Source organism: Oncorhynchus nerka, unplaced genomic scaffold (assembly GCF_034236695.1).
Source record: "Oncorhynchus nerka isolate Pitt River unplaced genomic scaffold, Oner_Uvic_2.0 unplaced_scaffold_5023, whole genome shotgun sequence".
Taxonomy (NCBI): domain Eukaryota; kingdom Metazoa; phylum Chordata; class Actinopteri; order Salmoniformes; family Salmonidae; genus Oncorhynchus; species Oncorhynchus nerka.
Genome location: NW_027036283.1, coordinates 1 through 9562, shown reverse-complemented (window position 1 = coordinate 9562; position 9562 = coordinate 1). Strand labels below are relative to the sequence as shown.

Sequence of the window (9562 nt, the reverse complement as noted above, 5' to 3'; positions counted from 1 at the left end):
TATTATAGGTATTAATATATTATTATTATAGGTATTAATATATATATATATTATAGGTATTAATATATATATATTATAGGTATTAATATATATATATTATAGTATTAATATATATATATTATAGGTATTAATATATTATTATAGGTATTAATATATATATTATAGATAATATTATTATTATAGGTTAATTATAGGTATTAATATATTATAGGTATTAATATATATTATAGGTATTAATATATATTATTATAGGTATTAATATATTATTATAGGTATTAATATATATTATAGGTATTAATATATATATATTATAGGTATTAATATATATTATAGGTATTAATATATTTATTATAGGTATTAATATATATATATTATAGGTATTAATATATATTATTAGGTATTAATATATATTATAGGTATTAATATATATTATAGGTATTAATATATATTATAGGTATTAATATATTATTATAGGTATTAATATATTATTATATTATAGGTATTAATATATATATATATATTATGAAATATTAATATATTATTATAGGTATTAATATATTATTATAGGTATTAATATATATATATTATAGGTATTAATATATATTATAGGTATTAATATATATTATAGGTAATATATATTATAGGTATTATATTATAGGTATTATATTATATAGGTATATATATATTATAGGTATTAATATATTATTATAGGTATATTATATATTGCCATATAATATTATATATTATAGGTATTAATATATATATTATAGGTATTAATATATTATTATAGGTATTAATATATATATTATAGATATTAATATATTATTATAGGTATTAATATATTATTATAGGTATTAATATATATATTATAGATATTAATATATATATATATATTATAGGTATTAATATATATTATAGTATTAATATATTATTATAAATTATTAATATATTATTATAGGTATTAATATATATATTATAGATAGTAATATATATATATATTATAGGTATTAATATATATATTATAGGTATTAACTATATATATTATAGGTATGTACTATTATAGGTATTAATATATATTATAGGTATTAATATATTATTATAGAGTATTAATATATATTATTAGGTATATATTATTAATATATATTGGAAGAGATATTAATATATATTATAGGTATTAATATATTATTATAGGTATTAATATATTATTATAGGTATTAATATATATATTATAGATATTAATATATATATATATATTATAGGTATTAATATATATTATAGGTATTAATATATTATTATAGGTATTAATATATTATTATAGGTATTAATATATATATTATAGATATTAATATATATATATATATTATAGGTATTAATATATATATTATAGGTATTAATATATATATTATAGATATTAATATATTATTATAGGTATTAATATATATATTATAGGTATTAATATATATATTATAGGTATTAATATATTATTATAGGTATTTATATATATATATTATAGATATTTATATATATTATTATAGGTATTTATATATATATATTATAGGTATTAATATATACTATTATAGGTATTAATATATATATATATTATAGGTATTAATATATTATTATAGGTATTAATATATATATTATAGATATTTATATATATTATTATAGGTATTAATATATTATAGGTATTAATATATATTATAGGTATTAATATATATTATTATAGGTATTAATATATATATATTATAGGTATTAATATATATATATTATAGGTATTAATATATTTATAGGTATTAATATATTATTATAGGTATTAATATATATATATTATAGGTATTAATATATATTATAGGTATTAATATATATTATAGGTATTAATATATATTATAGGTATTAATATATATTATAGGTATTAATATATATTATTATAGGTATTAATATATATATATTATAGGTATTAATATATATATATTATAGGTAATATATTATTATAGGTATTATTAATATATTATTATAGGTATTAATATATATATATTATAAGTATTAATATATATTATAGGTATTAATATATATTATAGGTATTAATATATATATAATATAGGTATTATATATATATATTATAGGTATTAATATATTATTATAGGTATTAATATATATATATTATAGGTATTAATATATATATTATAGGTATTAATATATATATTATAGGTATTAATATATATATATATATTATAGGTATTAATATATATATTATAGGTATTAATATATATATATATATTATGACATTAATATATATATTATAAGGTATTAATATATATATTATAGATATTTATATATATTATTATAGGTATTTATATATATATATTATAGAGTATTAATATATTATTATAGGTATTAATATATTATATTATAGTATAATATATACTATTATAGGTATTAATATATATTATTATAGGTATTAATATATTATTATAGGTATTAATATATTATTATAGGTATTAATATATATATTATAGGTATTAATATATATATTATAGGTATTAATATATATATTATAGGTATTAATATATATATTATAGGTATTAATATATATATTATAGATATTTATATATATTATTATAGGTATTTATATATTATTATAGGTATTAATATATATATATTATAGGTATTAATATATACTATTATAGGTATTAATATATATATATTATAGGTATTAATATATTATTATAGGTATTAATATATATATATTATAGGTATTAATATATACTATTATAGGTATTAATATATATTATTATAGGTATTAATATATATTATAGGTATTAATATATATATTATAGGTATTAATATATACTATTATAGGTATTAATATATACTATTATAGGTATTAATATATATTATTATAGGTATTAATATATATTATAGGTATTAATATATATATTATAGGTATTAATATATATATTATAGGTATTAATATATATATTATAGGTATTAATATATATATTATAGATATTAATATATATATTATAGGTATTAATATATATATTATAGGTATTAATATATATATTATAGGTATTAATATATATTATTATAGGTATTAATATATTATTATAGGTATTAATATATATTATAGGTATTAATATATATTATTATAGGTATTAATATATTATTATAGGTATTAATATATATTATAGGTATTAATATATATATTATAGGTATTAATATATATTATTATAGGTAATAATTAATTAATGAACATTGTCTTTAGAACTCTCACCTATGTCATTACCATGTGCTCCCTAGCGAAGGCTCGTCCTCACAGAGCACACACGTAGCAAGGTCAGTGTGTATGTTCCTCTATGTGTGTGTTCCTGTGTGTGTGTTCCCTACTCTTGTGTTCCTGTGTGTGTGTGTGTGTGTGTGTGTTCCTATATGTGTGTGTTCCTTACCTGCAGTCTTCTCTTCATGAATAGGTGACAACAGGCCTGTTCATTGAAAAACACAACATTGCATACTACAACACACACACACACACACACACACACACACACACACACACACACACACACACACAGAAGACACTGGGAGAAGTTAAATGTGTCTTGTGAAATGTATATCTACATGCTACATATGCGTTCACACTTCTCCTACTGAACGAGAGAAATGTAGTGCCTGTCTCTAGCCCCACTACTGAACAGAGAAGTGTAGTGCCTGTCTCTAGCCCCACTACTGAACAGACAAGTGTAGTGCCTGTCTCTAGCCCACTACTGAACAGAAAGTGTAGTGCCTGTCTCTAAAGACCCGCTACTGAACGGAGAAGTGTAGTGCCTGTCTCTAGCCCCACTACTGAACGGAGCAGTGTAGTGCCTGTCTCTAGCCCCACTACTGAACAGTCAAGTGTAGTGCCTGTCTCTGGCCCCACTGCTGGACGGAGCAGTGTAGTGCCTGTCTCTAACCCCACTGCTGAACGGTCAGTGTAGTGCTGTCTCTAGCCCCACTGAGCAGACCAAAGTGTAGTGCCTGTATCTATTTACTACTGAAAGGAGAAGTGTGGTGCCTGTCTCTAGCCCCACTACTGAAAGGAGAAGTGTAGTGCCTGTCTCTAGCCCCGCTACTGAAGGGGCAGTGTAGTGCCTGGCTCCTAGCCCCACTACTGAAGGAGCAGGTGTGTGCACTGTCTCAGCCCCACTACTGAAGGAGCAGTGTAGTGCCTGTCTCTAGCCCACTACTGAACAGACAAGTGTGAGTGCCTGTCTCTAGCCCCACTACTGAAGGAGCAGTGTAGTGCCTGTCTCTAGCCCCACTACTGAATAGACAAGTGTATTGCCTGTCTCTGGCCCACTACTGAAGGAGAAGTGTAGTGCCTGTCTCTAGCCCCACTACTGAATGGAGCAGTGTAGTGCCTGTCTTTAGCCCCACTACTGAAGGAGAAGTGTAGTGCCTGTCTCTAGCCCCACTACTGAAGGAGCAGTGTAGTGCCTGTCTCTAGCCCCGCTACTGAACGGAGCAGTGTAGTGCCTGTCTCTAGACCCACTACTGAACAGACAAGTGTAGTGCCTGTCTCTAGCCCCACTACTGAATGGAGAAGTGTAGTGCCTGTCTCTAGACCCACTACTGAACAGACAAGTGTAGTGCCTGTGTCTAGCCACACCGCTACATGGTAAAACAGTAATTTGAAGCTCCAGTAATTAGCCACACCGCTACATGGTAAAACAGTAGTGTGTAGGTCCAGTAATTATCCACACCGCTACATGGTAAAACAGTAGTGTGTAGGTCAGTAGTTAGCTACATGGTAAAACAGTAGTGCTAGTTTCAGTAGTTAGCTTCACCGCTACATGGTAAAACAGTAGTATGTAGGTCAGTAGTTGGCTACATGTGTAAAACAGTAGTGTGTATCCCAGTAGTTAGCTTCACACGCTACATGGTAAACAGTAGTGTGTAGTTCCAGTAGTTAGCTTCACCGCTACATGGTAAAACAGTAGTGTGTAGTTCCAGTAGTTAGCTTCACCGCTACATGGTTAAACAGTAGTGTGTAGTTCCAGTAGTTAGATTCACACGCTGTGGTAAGCAGTAATTTGAAGCTCCCAGTAATTAGCCACACCGCTACATGGTAAAACAGTATGGTGGTCAATAGATTACTTCATGGTAAAACAGTAGTTTGTAGCTCCAGTAGTTAGCTTCACCGATACATGTTAAAACAGTAGTGTGTAGTTTCAGTAGTTAGCTACATGGTAAAACAGTAGTTTGTAGCTCCAGTAGTTAGCTACACCGCTACATGGTAAAACAGTAGTGTGTAGTTCCAGTAGTTAGCTTCACCGCTACATGGTTAAACAGTAGTGTGTAGTTCCAGTAGTTAGCTTCACCGCTACATGGTTAAACAGTAGTCTGTAGTTCCAGTAGTTAGCATCACCGCTACACGGTTAAACAGTAGTTAACTACTGAAAACACCTAGATGTGAATTTAGTTCAACTTCCACCGAGATGCTGCAAAATGTATAAACATGACTAGTCCACTACTTCCAACACACACACACACACCACACACACCACACCACACACACACACACACACACACACACACACACACACACACACACACACACACACACACACACACACACACACACACACACACACACACACACACACCTGTCAGTATATTTGTCCTGAGCAACAGCTCTATGGAAAGGAGATCACAGCATCAGTCTATGAAGCAGGAAGGTACGTCTACTTATCCTGCATCCCAAATGGCTCCCTCTTCCCTTGACTACACTGAACAGGGCTCTATTCCCTATCTTCAGTCACAGTGACCATAGGGCTCTATTCCCTATATAGTGCAGTGACCATAGGAGCTCTGTTCCCTAGTGCAGTGACCATAGGGCTCTGTTCCCTATAGTGCAGTGACCATAGGGCTCTGTTCCCTATATAGTGCAGTGACCATAGGGCTCTATTCCCTATAGTGCAGTGACCATAGGGCTCTATTCCCTATATAGTGCAGTGACCATGGGCTCTATTCCCTATATAGTGCAGTGACCATAGGGCTCTGTTCACATATAGTGCAGTGACCATAGGGCTCTATTCCCTATATAGTGCAGTGACCATAGGGCTCTATTCCTATATAGTGCAGTGACCTATCTGTTCCCTATATAGTGCTCTATTCCCTATATAGTGCAGTGACCACTGACCATAGGGCCATCTATTCCTATATAGTGCAGTGACCATAGGGCTGTGTTCCTATATAGTGCAGTGACCATGAGATATTCCTATATCCCACAGGGCTCTGTTCCCTATATAGTAAGTGACCACAGGCTCTGTTCCCTATATAGTGCAGTGACCACAGGGCTCTGTTCCCTATATAATGCAGTGACCATAGGGCTCTATTCCCTATAGTGCAGTGACCATAGGGCTCTGTTCCCTATAGAGTGCAGTGACCATAGGGCTCTGTTCCCTATATAGTGCAGTGACCATAGGCTCTATTCCCTATATAGTGCAGTGACCATAGGGCTCTGTTCCCTATATAGTGCAGTGACCATAGGGCCTGTTCTATATAGTGCAGTGACCTGTTCCCTATAGGGGGCTCTATTCCCTATATAGTGCAGTGACCATAGGGCTCTATTCCCTATAGTGCAGTGACCATAGGACTCTATTCCCTATATAGTGCAGTGACCATAGGGTTCTATTCCCTATAGTGCAGTGACCATAGGGCTCTATTTCCTATAGTGCAGTGACCATGAGGCTCTATTCCTATATAGTGCAGTGACCATAGGAGCTCTATTCCCTAGTGCAGTGACCATGGAGCTCTATTCCCTATATAATGCAGTGACCATGAGGCTCTATTCCCTATGTAGTGCAGTGACCATAGGGCTCTAGCCTATATAATGCAGTGACCATAGGGCTCTATTCCCTATATAGTGCCGAGAGAGCCATAGGGCTCTATTCCCTATATAGTGCAATGACCATAGGGCTCTATTCCCTATATAATGCAGTGACATAGGGTTCTATTCCCTATAGTGCAGTGACCATAGGGCTCTATTCTATACTGTACGTGACCATAGGGGTCTATTCCTATATAGTGCAGTGACCATAGGGCTCTATTCCCTATATAGTGCAGTGACCATAGGGCCTCTATTCCCTATATAGTGCAGTGACCATAGGGCTCTATTCCCTATATAGTGCAGTGACCATAGGGCTCTATTCCCTATATAATGCAGTGACCATAGGGCTCTATTCCCTATATAGTGCAGTGACCATAGGGCTCTATTCCCTATATAGTGCAATGACCATAGGGCTCTATTCCCTATATAATGCAGTGACCATAGGGCTCTATTCCCTATATAGTGCAGTGACCATAGGGCTCTATTCCCTATATAATGCAGTGACCATAGGGCTCTATTCCCTATATAGTGCAGTGACCATAGGGCTCTATTCCCTATATAATGCAGTGACCATAGGGCTCTATTCCCTATATAGTGCAGTGACCATAGGGTAGGATGCCATTTGGGATGCAGGCTATTCTGTTTTCTGCTGTTGGAGAGAGAGAGGGAGAGGGAGAGAGAGAGGGATAGGGAGAGAGACAGGGAGAGAGAGTGAGAGGGAGAGAGAGAGGGGGAGAGAGATAGATAGGAGAGAGAGAGGGGGAGAAAGAGAGAGGGATAGGGAGAGAGGGGGAGAGAGAGAGATAGGGAGAGCGGGGATAGAGAGAGAGAGAGGTACCTGAGGAGTGATTTAGTGAAACAGAGACATCAGGGAGGTCCGTGTTGAATCCTCTGGTCTGGAACACACTGGGCTCCTCTGGGAGGGGGGAGAGAGAGGTACCTGAGGAGTGATTTAGTGAAACAGAGACATCAGGGAGGTCCGTGTTGAATCCTCTGGTCTGGAACACACTGGCTGGATACACTCTGGGCTCCTCTGGGAGGGGGAGAAAGGAGGAGAGGGAGGGGTAGGAGAGGGAGGGGTAGGAGAGGGAGAGGGGAAGGCAGAGAAGGAGGGGAGAAAGGAGGAGAGGGAGGGTAGGAGAGGGAGAGGGGAAGGCAGAGAAGGAGGGGAGAAAGGAGGAGAGGGAGGGGTAGGAGAGGGGAATGGGGGAGAAAGGAGAAGAGGGAGGGGTAGAAGAGGGGAATGGGGGAGAAAGGAGAAGAGGGAGGGGTAGGAGAGGGGAATGGGGGAGAAAGGAGAAGAGGGAGGAGGGGAATGGGGGAGAAAGGAGAAGAGGGAGGAGGGGTAGAAGAGGGGAATGGGGAGAAAAGAGAAGAGGGAGGGGTAGAAGAGGGGAATGGGGGAGAAAGGAGAAGAGGGAGGGGTAGGAGAGGGGAATGGGGGAGAAAGGAGAAGAGGGAGGGGTAGGAAGAGGGGAATGGGGGAGAAAGGAGAAGAGGGAGGGGTAGGAGAAGAGAGGGAGGAGTGGGAATGGGAGAAAGGAGAAGAGGGAGGGGTAGGAGAGGGGAAATGGGGGAGAAAGGAGAAGAGAGGGGAGGAGGGGAATGGGGGAGGAAAGGAGAAGAGGGAGGAGGGGGTAGAAGAGGGGAATGGGGGAGAAAGGAGAAGAGGGAAATAATTAAATTTCAACCCATGTACATAAAGACTTTTTCATGTGTTTAAGATGTGTGTGTCCCTACAAGGTTAGTAATACAAGACTGTGTGTGTGTGTGTCCCCACAAGGTTAGTAATACAAGACTGTGTGTGTGTGTGTCCCCACAAGGTTAGTAATACAAGACTGTGTGGTGTGTGTGTCCCCACAAGGTTAGTAATACTAAGACTGTGTGTGTGTGTGTCCCCACAAAGGTTAGTAATACAAGACTGTGTGTGTGTGTGTCCCCACAAGGTTAGTGATGCAAGACTGTGTGTGTGTGTGTCCCCACAAGGTTAGTTATACAAGACTGTGTGTGTGTGTGTCCCCACAAGGTTAGTAATACAAGACTGTGTGTGTGTGTGTGTGTGTGTGTGTCCACAAGGTTAGTTGTACAAGACTGTGTGTGTGTGTGTGTGTGTCTGTGTGTGTCCACAAGGTTAGTTATACAAGACTGTGTGTGTGTGTGTGTGTGTGTCTGTGTGTCCCCACAAGGTTAGTTATACGGGACTGTTTGTCTGTGTGTGTGTGTGTGTGTGCCCCCACAAAGGTTAGTTATACGAGACTGTGTGTGTGTGTGTGTGTGTGTCTGTGTGTCCCCACAATGTTTGATATACAAGACTGTGTGTGTGTGTGTGTGTCTGTGTGTCCCCTACAAGGTTAGTTATACGAGACTGTGTGTGTGTGTGTGTGTGTGTGTCCCCACAAGGTTAGTTATACGAGAGCGGTGTGTGTGTGTCTGTGTGTCCCCACAAGGTTGGTTATACTGAGACTGTGTGTGTGTGTCTGTGTGTCCCCACAAGGTTAGTTATACGAGACTGTGTGTGTGTGTGACTCACTTCGACAGCAGCGAGTCCTCCAGTAGATCAGACCCAGGACCGTGGTGAGGACGGTCAACATGACCACAACCACCAGGACCAACCACGCCACCCTGGAAGACACACAACCACTCACCTAGAGAGGAGGGGGGGAGAGGGGGGAGAAAGAGAGAGAGAGAGGG

At 35.2% G+C, this 9562-nt stretch overlaps 1 long non-coding RNA gene across 1 annotated transcript; it reads right to left on the bottom strand.

Annotated features, from left to right (window-relative positions):
- Positions 1–3446: 3446 nt before the first annotated feature.
- LOC135566426 (uncharacterized) lies at positions 3447–9490 on the bottom strand. Its single transcript, XR_010462081.1, has 3 exons — positions 9402–9490; positions 7710–7904; positions 3447–3482 (listed from the first exon to the last, which is right to left on the bottom strand). It is a non-coding gene; the product is annotated as an uncharacterized LOC135566426 (long non-coding RNA).
- Between the last annotated feature and the right edge of the window lie 72 nt (positions 9491–9562).